At 44.3% G+C, this 14,635-nt stretch overlaps 1 protein-coding gene across 3 annotated transcripts in view; it reads right to left on the reverse strand.

Annotated features, from left to right (window-relative positions):
- Nucleotides 1–14,635, reverse strand: part of MACROD1 (mono-ADP ribosylhydrolase 1) — an 802,331-nt gene that overhangs the window by 361,252 nt on the left and 426,444 nt on the right. The gene's annotated exons all lie outside the window — the stretch shown is intronic.

Here is a 14,635-nt window from a genome sequence, read left to right on the forward strand (position 1 = left end):
AGGAAGCAGGCAGGGCTGTGCCACAGGTGTCAGCAAGGATTGTGGTCATGTTAGAAACATGGATAGGAGCTATGATCTATGCCAAGAATAGTGTGTGACCATAGTAATGCAAGAATAAATACATACCTTCCAACTTTTGGGATCCCCAATGAAAAGGGAATGTGATTACACAACATGGAGCATGGCTACAATTTCCTATGGGTGTGCTCATCATGTCCTCTTCTCCTCCCCTAAAAACCTCCCATGCCTGGAGCACCTGCCTCTGGTACGCAAGACACTAAAAGGGCCTATAACTACCAATTGTAAGGAAATCGAGAAAAAACATGAGTAGAGAGGAGGCAGAGATATGCTCGTAGTGACTAGTATGCAGTAAGCAGCATGGGCCGGGAGGAGGAAGCAACATGGACAGGGAGGAGGTGGAGATATGCTCATAGTGAATAGTACGCAGGGAGCAGCATGGACAGGGAGGAGGCGGAGATATGCTCATAGTGAATAGTACGCAGGGAGCAGCATGGGCAGGGAGGAGGCAGAGATATGCTCATAGTGAATAGTACACAGGGAGCAGCATGGGCAGGGAGAAGGTAGATATATGCTCATAGTGAATAGTATGCAGGGAGTAGCATGGGCAGGGAGGAGGTGGAGATATGGTCATAGTGAATAGTACGCAGGGAGCAGCATGGGCAGGGAGGAGGCGGAGACAAGCTCGTAGTGAATAATACGCAGGGAGCAGCATGGACAGGGACGAGGTAGAGATATGCTCATAGTGAATAGTACGCAGGGAGCAGCAAGGGCAGGGAGGAGGCGGAGATATGCTCCTAGTGAATAGTACGCAGGGAGCAGCATGGGCAGGGAGGAGGCAGAGATATGCTCATAGTGAATAGTACGCAGGGAGCAGCAAGGTCAGGGAGAAGGTGGATATATGCTCATGGTGAATAGTACGCAGGGAGCAGCATGGGCAGGGAGGAGGTGGATATATGCTCATGGTGAATAGTACGCAGGGAGCAGCAAGGGCAGGGAGGAGGTGGATATATGCTCATAATGAATAGTACGCAGGGAGCAGCAAGGGCAGGGAGGAGGTGGATATATGCTCATGGTGAATAGTACGCAGGGAGCAGAATGGGCAGGGAGGAGGTGTAGATATATGCTCATAGTGAATAGTATGCAGGGAGCAGCAAGTTCAGGGAGGAGGCAGAGATATGCTCATAGCGAATAGTATGCAGGGAGCAGCATGGGCAGGGAGGAGGCGGAGATATGCTCATAGTGAATAGTACACAGGAAGCAGGGAGCAGGCAGAGATATACTCATAGTGAATAATACGCAGGAAGCAACATGGTCAGGGAGGAAGCAGAGATATACTCATAGTGAATAGTACACAGGGAGCAGCATGGGCAGGGAGTAGGTGGAGATATGCACATAGTGAATAGTACACAGGGAACAGCAAGGGAAGGGAGGAGGCAGAGAGTTGCACATAGTGAATATTACACAGGAAGCAGAATGGGCAGGGAGGAGGCAGAGATATGCTCATAGTGAATAGTACGCTGGGAGCAGCAAGGGCAGGGAGGAGGTGGATATATGCTCATGGTGAATAGTACGCAGGGAGCAGCATTGGCAGGGAGGAGGCGGAGATATGCTCGTAGCGAATAGTATGCAGGGATCAGCATGGGCAGGGAGGAGGTAGAGATATGCTCGTAGTGAATAGTATGCAGGGAGCAGCAAAGGCAGGGAGGAGGCAGAGAGTTGCACATAGTGAATATTACACAGGAAGCAGGCAGAGATATAATCATAGTGAATAATACGCAGGAAGCAACATGGTCAGGGAGGAAGCAGAGATATACTCGTAGTGAATAGTACACAGGGAGCAGCATAGGCAGGTAGTAGGCACAGATATGCACATAATGAATACTACGCAGGAAGCAGCATGAGCAGGGAGAAAGTGGAGATATGCTAATAGAAAATAGTATGCAGGAAGCAGCATAGGCAGGGAGGAGGTGGAGAGGAGATATGCTCAAAGTGAATAGCACGCAGGGCAGGAACATGTCAGCATGGTCCAAAACAACAATCTCCAAAAGTCGCCAAGCCATAACAGCATACAGGACACGGTGGAAGGAATCACAGGAAAATATAACAGGAATTTATAGAGGCTACAAAGGTGAAGTTTTTTTATCTTCCAGGGCCGGATTAACTGGTCATGAAAGACATAAAATATCTGGATCCCGGACAGGGGCAGATTGGGCCGCAGGGCCGGATCGCGCTGGGCCGATCCCGTTATCCCCTCAGTGGCCGCCCATCATCCTTCCCTTGGGCTGGCTGCCGCGATCGGGCAGCGATAGCTGTTAGCTTCTGCACATGTGCAGCCGCAGCAGCTCCTTCCATAAGCTTTTGCGGAGCCCATCAGTCAACACTGACGGGTCCGCCCACAGCTCCGGGCCTCTGGCTGTTTGAAGCAGCAGCCAGGAACAGGACTGAGACGGCAGGCGGCCAGCCACTTTTGCCTGTGCCACACAAGTCTGTGTCAGTCACAGTCAGTAAGTAAAATGCATTGGGTAAACCATCCATGTGTTGTCTTACAATGTGAACGAACATACACATACAGACTGATTATATATATATATATATATATATACATATACACACACACACACACACACACACAGTATAATATATATATATATATATATGTATATGGTACCAGTCAAACGTTTGGACACACCTTCTCATTCAATGGTTTTTGTTTATTTAAATTATTTTCAACATAGTAGATTAATACTGAAGACATCAAAACTATGAAGGAACACATATGGAATTATGTTGTAAACAAAAAAGTGTTAAACAAATCAAAATAAGTTTTACTGTATGTTTTAGATTCCTCAAAGTAGCCCCCTTATGCTTGGATGACAGCTTTGCACACTCTTGGCATTCTCTCAATCAGCTTCATAAGGTAAGCTGGCCACACACAGGACCAACTTACATCCAACTAGTTGATTGGTTGGAATGAAAATCTGGTAACGTATGGGAGTAAATGATGATCAGCAATTTGCTCCTAAATGCCAGAAAACAGATGAAAATGGTCGTTCAGACAAGTTTGTTACATGTTTGATCTAAACAATTTGTTCAAACAACAGTTTTTGTCCATTTTCCGGCGTTTGGGAGCAAATTGCTGATTGTCATTTGCTTTCATACCTTACCAGATTTTCATTCCAACCAATCAACTAGTTGGCTGGTTGGATGAAAGTTGGTCTAGTGTGTGGCCAGCTGTAGTCTCCTGGAATGGTTTTGAATTAACAGGTGTGCCTTGTCAAAAGTCAATCTGTGGAATTACTTGCCTTCTTAATGTGTTTGAGACCATCAGTTGTGTTGTGTAGAGGTAGGGTTAGTACACAGTAGCAAGTTTGATGGGCGGCACTCTAGGACTTCGCAAAGGTCTTCACAAAAGACGAACACAATTTGTCATGACGTATTACTCTGAAACGCTGAAAAGCAAGTGTACAAGTGTTCATCTGTTATGAAGATCTATATATATATATATATATATACATACATACATACACACACCACAGCAATCTTGCGGCACTCAGAGACTTGTGCATAAGTTAAAATGCTTTTGATGATCCAACTTTGTTGTCAGGGAAGCAGAGCAAGTGTGACAGTGCAAATATATATATATGCACTATTTGATAATGGCCCCCACAAGTGTGTTGCCCAGTGGTCCCCACAGACCTTAATCTGGCCCTGATGCCTTCTGACATTTTGTTTGATTATCTTGCATCCAAACAAGTGTTTATCACACTCAGAAGCAAGACTTTTTTTACAGGATGGTGGATTGTTATCTTATGGTGCGTACACACGTAGCGATTTAAAAGAATGATTTGAATGAATAGGATATCGTTACCGTTATCTTTCAAATCGTTCTTTTAAATGGTCCCTACCAACTTACCATCGACCAGTGATGCGCGGCCACGTATGGACGATAGTGATATCGTCCATCGTCTCTGCATGCCGGTCAACTTGCTCGATTTCGAGCAAGTTACTATAGGGATCCGCGATCGCGGATCGCTATAGCCGGCGTTGTGCTGGATGATCGATATTGATCATCCAGTATACCAGGGAGGGTGCATAACGATCAGACAGCGATACCATATCGCTGGCAGGTCGCTACGTGTGTACGCACCATTAGGTTGCAATTTATTTCTATATAAAGGATTTCAATCATGTCACTGATGAAGTGGTATTTACAACAGATACATGATTGTGAAAAGCCATTGTTTAAAAATATGCATCATACTGGCCAAAAATGGGATATTTATATGAATTATATAGTACATAGGACCCGATTCAGAGTTGAGTGCAAATCTCATTGTGACTGCATCTTCATACGCAGCAACTGTGCAAAAATATGCAAATATCACAGCCGGTATGATTTGCATTGATACGCCCATCGACGCTAAACCAAATGATTGAATACAAACACTCAGCATCAGACTTAGGGTCTCATTCAGACCCGCTCGCGAGCGCTGTACGCTCGCAAGCGGGTCGAAGGTGCCCAAGTGCGCATGCGCACGACGGAGGGAGCTCCGTCGTGCGCATGCGCGAGACACGGTGAGCGAGACACGGCGACCCTACCGCAGGGTCTCGTCGCAAGCCCGATGGTCGCAATGGTCTTGACCATCGCGACCATCATCATGGACGCTCGCATAAGCTGTGGGTGGTAACCCACAGCTATGCGAACGTCCAAGAGGCCGCTCCAATTTTAGGTAGCCCGGCCCTGATTCAGAGCGAGCGCTCTGGTCAGAGGGTCCGGCTCTGAATCAGGCCCTTAGATCAGTCGATTATAGAAGATTTCAGTAACCCTACAGTTACTCAAAATTGCCATCAGAACTGAGATGTGGGAGCCTTCGCAGCTCAGGATCACAGTTGCATGCTGAGACCCACCCCTCCTTGCCACCCACAAACGGTCACTGCCTGTCAATCACTTTGCGCATAAGTCTTCACTGTGAACGCCGGCGCAGGATCATCAGGGCACATGCGCAGTGTCACTTATGTTTAGTAGATAGAAAAAATTACCCATTTGCAAAAACATTGTAATTGCGCCCATCTCTGTGTCAGGCCCAGAGTTAGCATCTAACATTTTAACTTGATATGTAAAAGGTGGAAATCACCCACACACGAGCTTTAAATACTAATTTCCATTTATTTGAAGGAATATAAATTGTTCATTGCCACTTAAAAGCATATGTGTCTTACAAGGTATAAAAGTATGTTTCAAGATAAAAGAAATATATTTTTTTCCACTGGAACATCCAATTACCTGATAATCACTGTGTTTCAAACTTGCCCAATGTATTTAATATCTTGCAGCTTATTGAAGGTTTTTGAAATGGTTATTTCAAAAGCAAAAACTGGTAATCACGATTTCCTTACTTACAAAAGATTACAATTTATTGGACTTCAAAGAAATCTAACAAATGCATAGGGTATTAATTACATGTACATAGGCCTGCCCACTGTGTGGGAATAATAATTTACATTTCCGCATTTATTAGTAATAAACTCAATCTAAATTTACTTTCAGACGGGTTCCATATTTTTGTGCAGTTTGGTCAGCAACAAGTTGTTTCTATTGCATTGCAGACTATTAAATCTGCTCTAAAAGTTTCATAACTTACAGTTATAAATTGACATAGGATAAATGAACAGCAGTAACCATGATATATAACAGAATGCAGCAGTGTCGGACTGTGGGCCTGATTCATCAAGGATCGCTATTGCTAAAACGTACGCAGATGGGTGATTGTGGCGTACTGCGCATGCATTGCCGTGCGCAAAGGCACCACTGCGATCACGGAGAACACGCAGGGACATCGCAGAGTGATTGACAGGCAGTGAGCGTTTGGGGGTGGTGATGGGCAGAAAATAGCAGGCGTGTCAGACCGTTTGAATGCTGTTGCATGGGCTTGCATAAATTAGCCATTACAATTGCTTATGCAGCTTGAGTACTCACTGCGTGCAACAAAGTTAGCGGTAGTGGGAGGCAGTGGACGTCTCTATGCTAGCAGTGCGACAGCATTGTGATTACAATCATTAGCATATTTTCGCAGCAGACCTGCGAGCAATTACGGAGATGTGATCGCCATAGCGATCCATGATGAATCAGGCCCTGTGGGCCCACCAGGGAATGCAGTGGTAGGCACCCATGCTTAAAAGGTGCGGCCAGTCTCCAGAGGGGGTGTGGCTAACCACCACAGAAAGACTTGGCCAACCATTAGATAGGGTATAATCAGCCTGCAAAACACAGGGCCCCTATGAAGAAGAGGACAAGGGTGTGTCAGGAACGCCAACTTTGGCCCTCATTCAGAGCCGCTCGTTAGCGGCAGTACGCTCGTTCCGAGCGATGTTTGCACATCTGCGCATGCGTACGCTTTTTAGTGCGCATGCGCGAACCAGTCAGTGCGGCCGAAAATCGTTTGTACGCTATATAGCAAGTGCCTGCTATTTTGAGTGACAGAATGAGGCGTATGTGGGTGGTAACAGGGGAAGGTGCTTGAAAATGGGGAGTGGAGATCCGAACGCAGGCGTGCTTAAAGGTCAAAACGGGCGTTTTATGGGTGTGTATATTTAAAACAGCAGCGTCAATGACCACGTCACTGGGTTATTTTAGAGCCAGAACTGCTCGCAAATTTGTGGTAGCAAACACCAACCACAAGAATAGCGAGCAGTTCATACGCTGGTCGATGTACTCGATTAATCTAATAAATAGCGGACATGACGTATGGTGCGAGCGGCCAGGGGGCGTTTTTAACAAATAAACGAGCGTATGTTTTGCTCGTTCGTTCAGACTTAGAGGTGTGAACAGACTGCAATGTGCGTACAGATCATTTGAATAGCCACCCCTTTTTTTTAAACGAACAACCGCAAATAGCGAACGGCTCTGAATGAGGGCCTTTGATTGACAGTAAGACTAATTTCTATGTAGTTTTCATAAAGACGAACCAAGCACCCAATTTCTGACTTATATAATTTAAGTGTGCAATCTAGAACCTAACTCCAAGAGGATGGAAGGAGAGAGGGGGGGCCCTTAGTCAGTGGGGCCTACAGGGGATTTCCCCTGTACCCCTGTGGGCCAGATCAACCCTGGAATGCAGTAAGGAGGTTACTATGTCCACAGTAAGTACTTCTACATGACAATGCTGTGATCCTGACACAATTGTAATGCTAATTAGAGCATTTTATCCATGTGGGTGCCACCTGCAGTGGCATCACAAGGGGGGTGCGGCATGCACCGGTTGTCATCCTCCGAGGGGGTGACACCAAAATGCCATCTCCACCGCAGTGACTAGCAGCCGATTATAATTCTATAATTATAGAAAATATGTAATAACTTTCCAACAACACAACTATAAATTGGGGGAAGTAGTGAGAGTGAAAGGATCAAAGAATTAGCGGTAGGCGGCAAGGTCAATACGCAGACTGAGTTTACACTGTAATTAAATTGGTCAGTTTAGAATTATTGGTATTGTTTGCTATTGGTAACTGAATAAACTGCAAAATCACTATCAGGTGCCAGTACAACCATCTATGGTGATCTTGCTGCATTCTCCAGGGGGTAAACTGCTGCTACTGACCTCGGCCACTGAAAATACTGTCTGTACACCCAGCAACTAAACTTATATAGAGAAGTAGTGAAAGAGTTAGGAAAGAGGCAAAGAGAAGTTTATAAAACAGTAATCCCAGAGCAGAGCAGCGAAAGGGGCTGCCATGTTCCCTAAGGAAGCATTTCCAGGAATACTCTGCCTATAAACATATTACACAGCTCTTCCCAGAAGGGATAAGCCTGTTATCATCTACTTAAGAACACATTAGTTACTCCAGTTAACATGATGACATGTGACAGTAATCCAGTTACTTAGGTAGTTGGATAATCAGAACTCCCTCGAGGGGTACAGGCTTGTGTTAAAACAAACTCTGTAATGTAATTACCGTCAGATAAAACAAGGCTATTCACAGTATAACTTCTTGGTAACACTTAATGCCCTACATGTGAACATGAATTGGCATATCTCGTAGACGTGAGTGCTCTGCATTGCTTTTGGTCTCCGTAAACGCCAGAGCAGTTCTCTTTTACTCAGATTCAGAGGTTGTTCAATGACCTTTGCCATATTTATATGAGAGTCACTGATTTTAATTAATAAAAGTCCCAATTACTAGTAGTATAGGGCTCTAGAAACTTTGTTTTAAACCTATTTTAACAACTTAAACTTGACAGTTATTGAAAAATATTCATGTTATGATAGAATTCTTGTTTATGTCTCTACATACAACCTGGTACCATTCACTTTGATATGAAAGTCAGTATAAAATAACCATTTTTCAGACATTGGGCTCGATTCTATTCTTCACAATGTGAATAGCGCCGGGAGTGAGTTCCCGGAGCTATTCAATACACCGCGCTGCCAAGTCCAACTAAGGATTTCTTCTCGCATCCCTCCGGGGATGAGAGCAGAAATCCGACAAAAGTCCCGGCACGAGGCTGTTTTCTGCCCTTAGCGCCGGGAAAACGGCATCGCACCGGGAAGTTAGGTCGGGGAATGCCCATTACCGTGCCTTAAACAAGGTGTTTAGTCGCGAGAACGGGCATTCTCCGACTAAACACCGCACACAATTGAATATCTGCGGGAGCTATCTCCCGGCGCTATTTACATCGCGCTCAATTGAATGGTGCCCGCTGTGTTTCTGTCACACAATACATAGTAATCTCTAAGAACGCTGGCGGCAGCGTTCACAGTTTATCAATGCCACTTGCTCTGTCCATTACAAGTAGTGTATAAACATAGAGGGCTATATTTACAAACGTGAGAGTTTTTAGAGGTGGAGATGTTGCCCATAGCAACCAATCAGATTCTACTTAACACTTAACTAGCACCTTTTAGAATCAATAGCTAGAATCTGATTGGTTGCTATAGGCAACATCTCCACTTCTAAAAACTCTCACTTTAGTAAACATACTCCAGAGTTTGTTATGCAGGGTCATAAAGCATTCATGCATCACTATCCTAAACTAGGGAGCAACTACGTATGTCCAGGCCCCATAGCAGACAGGGAGACGGTTACTTATTGCATTAGCAGCAATCTGACAGATTAGTCTCTGAACTATTCACTCATTCATTCCCAAACCCGATAAACTGCATGCATTAATGTGTCATGAATTTATATTATTTTTGTACATTAAGGCACATGTGTTTCTCTAGGACAGGGGTTCCTAACCACGGTCCTCAAGGCACACTAACAGTCCAGGTTTTAAGGATAGCCATACTTGAGCACAGGCAACTTAATTAGTACCTCAGTTATTTTGATTAAACCATCTGTGCTTTAGCATGGATATCACCAAAACCAAGACTGTCAAGGGGGGTATCCACTTAGCGATTTTTATGAACGATTACGATCGTTTGATCGTTCAATCGTTTGCTAAAGTGTCTAAAACGACCAGCGAAGCGCGTGCCCGCTGGTCGTTTAGACATCTATTATCTTTCCAACATGCTGGTCAACCTGACGATATCGTCAGGTTCAGCATGTTTCCAGATGATTGATGACCCTGCACTGAACGACTGCTCGTTCAGTGCAGGCTCATCACACGACTGACAAACGACTGAACGATTACAATGTCGTAATTGTGCAGTCGTTTTCAGATCTTGTAGTGGATACCCGCCTTCAGTGTGCCTTGAGGACCGAGGTTGGGAATCACTGCTCTAGGACAAGGATCTCTTGTGTTGCTGGACTGCTATGGATACTAAGTAGTTACACCGTAGAGCCTGATGTGCATATTCCATTAGGTCATTCTGGGGGAAATTTGCCAAAGCTTGGAGAGAGATAAAGTGGACAAAAGATAAAGGGCCTGATTCAGACCCGCTCGCTAGATGCGGCCGCTCGCTCCCTGCGTATGCAAATCCAGTGCACGCCCAGCAAGGCAGGTGATCGCATGGCAAGGCATTAGCACGCCCACTATGTCTTGGCGAGCGATCACCTTGTGTATGCAGACGCCAACCAGCCATTCATAAGATGTCCACTTGCGCACGTCATCTCCTGGAAGAGCATGAAAACATTGGTACATCGAGCACCATCGGATGTGCTCGCAGCGCTTGAGGTTGACTATACCTGGCCGCAAGCAGTGCGATCACTTCAGTGTGAAATGCCACCAAGTGACGTGTACTATGATGCTGCCTGTTAATTATGCACGCCTGTGAAACGACGTAGAAACACACAGGCACACCTGCGTTCGCACCGCCACTCACCCATTTCTAGTGGCCTGCCCCTGTTACCACCCACAAACGGCCTCTCCTGTCACTCATTCAACTGGGCTGTCTATGCTGGGCAAGCGAGCGCTTCCTGATCTGTCTCCTCTCCATCCTTTTTTTTTTTTTAAAGGTGAACGGAGGAGACATTCATGTTAATATAGAGATCATTGATTTCTATGGCTGATGGGTGGGACCAGGGAATATAGAGCATTTTAATGTTTATTTTACTTATTTGCATATTAATTTATTTTGCTGTCACATTTGCTATTGAATCATCGCCACACCTCACAATAAGGTGCCAGTATATAAGATTAGTGATCAGTCCCGCAGGAAGCAGAGGGCACTCAATGGGAGTGTTAGTAGTTATGTGCTGTAAAGTGATGTGGGAATCGCAGCTGTCAGGCTCACTGTCATCTCCGCCGGCTTGTGTCTGAGCTAAACCTGTTAGTCTGTGACCTCCAAGACACCAGCATCTGGGAGACTAAATTGGATAACGTCTATTTGTACAGCGCATTTACTGAATGTGGCAGGACTGAAGCTATAGATGTAGAGCTGAGCATATAGAAACTGTGAAGTGTAAAGCTGAACCAACATGTGAAAGGTGGTGATTACCAATGCACAATTTATTTAATAAGCAGGTAAAGTCACACATTGACATTCATATAAATAGAAAGAGCTGGATATTATATGTGAAATATAGTGTTCAAATGTAATATGCTGTCCTCCATACTTAATTCCAGGATGCTGCAATGCTAGGTGGGAGGTTCTTCTATAACACAGCAGATACGTAGACTGACAGCTTGGCAGACTTGCTTCCTAGAAATGCAGTGTAGACTGATTGATTCTTACACTGGGACAGGGCCAATGATGTCACAGAGACCTAGTCTCAGATACTATTAGGACATGTTCTAAATAGGTGGGAAATGAAATTGTCTTTAGTATACTGTATGTCAGATAAATGATTGAAAAATGTATTTGACCTTGAAAGTTCATATCTGAAAATAAGTCATGATGCCTTGATGTATCAGATAGTGTTCCACTGTCTAATATTACATCCTCGAGATCTAGGACAGAGCTGTGAATACATTGAATATTTAAAGTGCTGCTCATGCTTGGGTTATACTTACCTCTCCCATAAAGGTGAATACACAGTTTGCTTCTCCAAGTATGATATCCTAGGCAAGTGCCAATACAACCTGTGGTGTGTGATGGCTACAAGACAGTGTCTGCCAAGACAAACCATGGCTATGTATAATCAGCTTATGTCTGACAACCCATCAGAGGGGTGAGATTGTGTTAGACCTCAGAGGTCATGATCGTTGCACCACAGCTACTCTACGGTTACCAGAAAAGGATAGTGTTAATGTGGGACTCCAAGCAGTTACTTCCTGACTAGAGGTCCGCATACATTCTGTATCTCCCAGAGGGGATGTCCTGGTGCCAAGTGTAGGGGGTCATCATGGTCCCTTCCACCTCTGCGCAATGCCGCATTGTACATTCCCGTGCAGGAAGGGGGGTTTGGGGGTGGCAGGGCCATAATGACACCATTCCTGGAGAGTAACCTACTGTTTTGAGAAAAGTGGACATGTCCTGGGTACTTCAGGAGAGAAGAAAAGTAGAAGTTCCCATTCTTATATGGGTAGACTCTGCTTTGCTTCATCCTTTCATACTTTATCCTGTATGTTGTTTTTGCTTTGTATGTACTTGTGACAGCAAGTGTTACTATTTGTATGAAAATGCACAGATCACTGTCTTGTCGGCTGTGTAAATTACCTTAAGGGGCCCATACACTAGCGACGGATCACTGCGTTCCTACAACCCGGCATCTGTGGATTGGTGAAATTCAACATGTTGGATTTCACTGATTTGCCGATTACGATGAAAATATGATCGTGATTTGAAAATCGGTGAAATTTAACATGGGGAATTTCACCGATCCTACAATGGATCGTGGAACATCGATGGCCACCGGTCGGTGTCTCTGACGGGAAGATTGGCGTTTCTGATCCCATTGCAGGATCCGGCAATCCATTCATAGGTGTCCTACTGCTCATTTTCTTGGTGTGGATCCTGAAATGTCTTGAAGGGGCCTGCACTGCCATTGTTACCCATGTGTTTTTGAGGCACTTGGCAATACAGAATAGAACAATTTTGTGACACAAAGACAATAATTTATTAAGGCCGGTTCTATATGTGATTTGAACATTTGCACACCTATGATGCAGTTTTCACATATAAACTAAACTGCAGGATTTATCAATCTGTGATTTGGAGGCTGAAATCTCAAACCACATCTGAGTTGTGGTAGTTTAGTGCCTGTGGTTTCGGCTAAAATGCACACCCAGTTTCATTTAGCGATTTTGTTATGTGGATTTTGTTATGTGGAGTAGTACCTCACAAGAAAACATCTGCCTTTCAGATCCCCCCACCCCTGTCCAGCTCCTTCCGCCGGACGTCGGGGCTCTTGTGCGCATGCGTGACCTGTAGATTTCGCATCAGCTGTCACCGCGCCAAAGCAATGATGAATTGCTCTGGTAGCCGCGGCGAGAATTAACATCATGAATAGGCCCCTGAGTGAAAGCAAGATCTCCACAATTGTGATACATGGCCTTGAATATACTCTGTTAAAACATCATTCTGTGCCTACTGTTTAATGTCTATTTCTCTTCCACCAGTTAGTTTACAAAGCAAATTAAACTCCAAAGAGACAACTCTACAACAAGCTTCGTGCACCCAGGTTCTAGATACTATTTTAAAGAATGAAATTTTGTACAGTTCAAGAAAAGGACATTAATGACACTGAGTCTGAAATTCTGTTTTAAAGCAATACAGTCATGATCATGTATTTTATTGTATTACACTGGTCTTTCAAATCATTGTAGCACAGATCTCAGCTGGAACAGCCAGTTATGCTACCTTCCTCTGTTTAACCTTCATTTGGGTTATTGATTTTTTTCTGTGGACTTCCAGGACAGACCGGCTGAGTAGGGAGAATAGGACTGAGGAATATCTCTCACTACACTTAAAGATTTACTCCTTAAAGTCATGGTTTGGAAACAAAACAAATCGGGCAAAAACAGTGCTTCCATATTTTATTGTAACTTCCAGAATTCCAGTTAATGATTAGTTATAAGTCGCCAATAGAATTACACAGTCACTAACAGAACAGGCAAATAAACAGAAATCAGACCACACAGCAGTACTGGCATAACATGCAGGTTTCCAGGACTACAATATCTGAATATAAATATACTGTCCTGTAATGATATCGAAACTCAACCCATTATTTATTTATATAGCTTCAGCATATTCCATTGTGCTTTACAACACACGTAGTAAACTCAATTTGTTCTCCCGTACCTTTAAGCAGGAGGTTAAACAAAGTGGCTAGTAGCAATATGCAAACCTTCACCTGTATCAAAGAGCCCTGACCCTCTGTTTAAAGTGCTTATGCAACAAAATATATATTGTGAGATTATGTACTAGAAAAGTGCACAGTATATCTGTCTGTGTTGGGGTAGGTCAGCGGCGTATTCCACGCTGTACACAAAAAGAAACATTTAATACTTTGGTTTGTTTATATGTGTACTTAACTATCTATCAGAGAACCTTATTTGTTTCTATTATCAACTTCTGTTCCTACAGAAATTTCTCATTTCTGATTTGGACAGGGATAGATCAATCTGTAGCCAATCCATCAGGATTGTCACAGCAGCAGGAGATGAGTGGGCTGATCTTGTGGGAGGTAATGACTTGTGTGATTATGTTAGTGAGGTTGGCTGCATGTGACAAGGGCAGTGCCATGATGTGAGGAGAGGAATGGAGGTAAAAAGGAAGTCACATACTGAGGGGCCTGTTCAATCAGGTTCCGCAATGACTCTCTGTTGGATGTAAGGGTAATAAAATATTGTTTATTTTTGCTTGCCCTCCCCCCACAGAGGTTCAAGAAAAAGAAGCACTTATTTTACCTACCGTAATACCCAGAAGTACGCACGGGAGCTCCCTGCTAATAGACTCTGCCCCTGTGAGTGACATAATGGAAGGAACAGGGTTCACAACAGAACACATTAGTGACGTCAAGCCTGTTTTATTGTCAGGTTGGACATGTTCGGGGATGAGGGAGGGAGCCCGGTACTGAACTAAATCGTTCTTGATTTCGTTCAGTGTGTGTGCTCAGTGTCGTTAACGAGCACACTCCTGCCGGGGACACACGGGATGATGTTCGTTCAGGGCGCACATCGTCCCGTGTATACGCACCTTTATTCTCAAATATTCCGGCAATTTCATAGCTTCTAAAGTGTAGCTAACACTAAAGAGACACAGATGGCATATTAGCTGTTCGTGACAGA

This window comes from Taudactylus pleione, unplaced genomic scaffold (assembly GCF_031769625.1).
Source record: "Taudactylus pleione unplaced genomic scaffold, aTauple2 ptg000250l, whole genome shotgun sequence".
Classification (NCBI taxonomy): domain Eukaryota; kingdom Metazoa; phylum Chordata; class Amphibia; order Anura; family Myobatrachidae; genus Taudactylus; species Taudactylus pleione.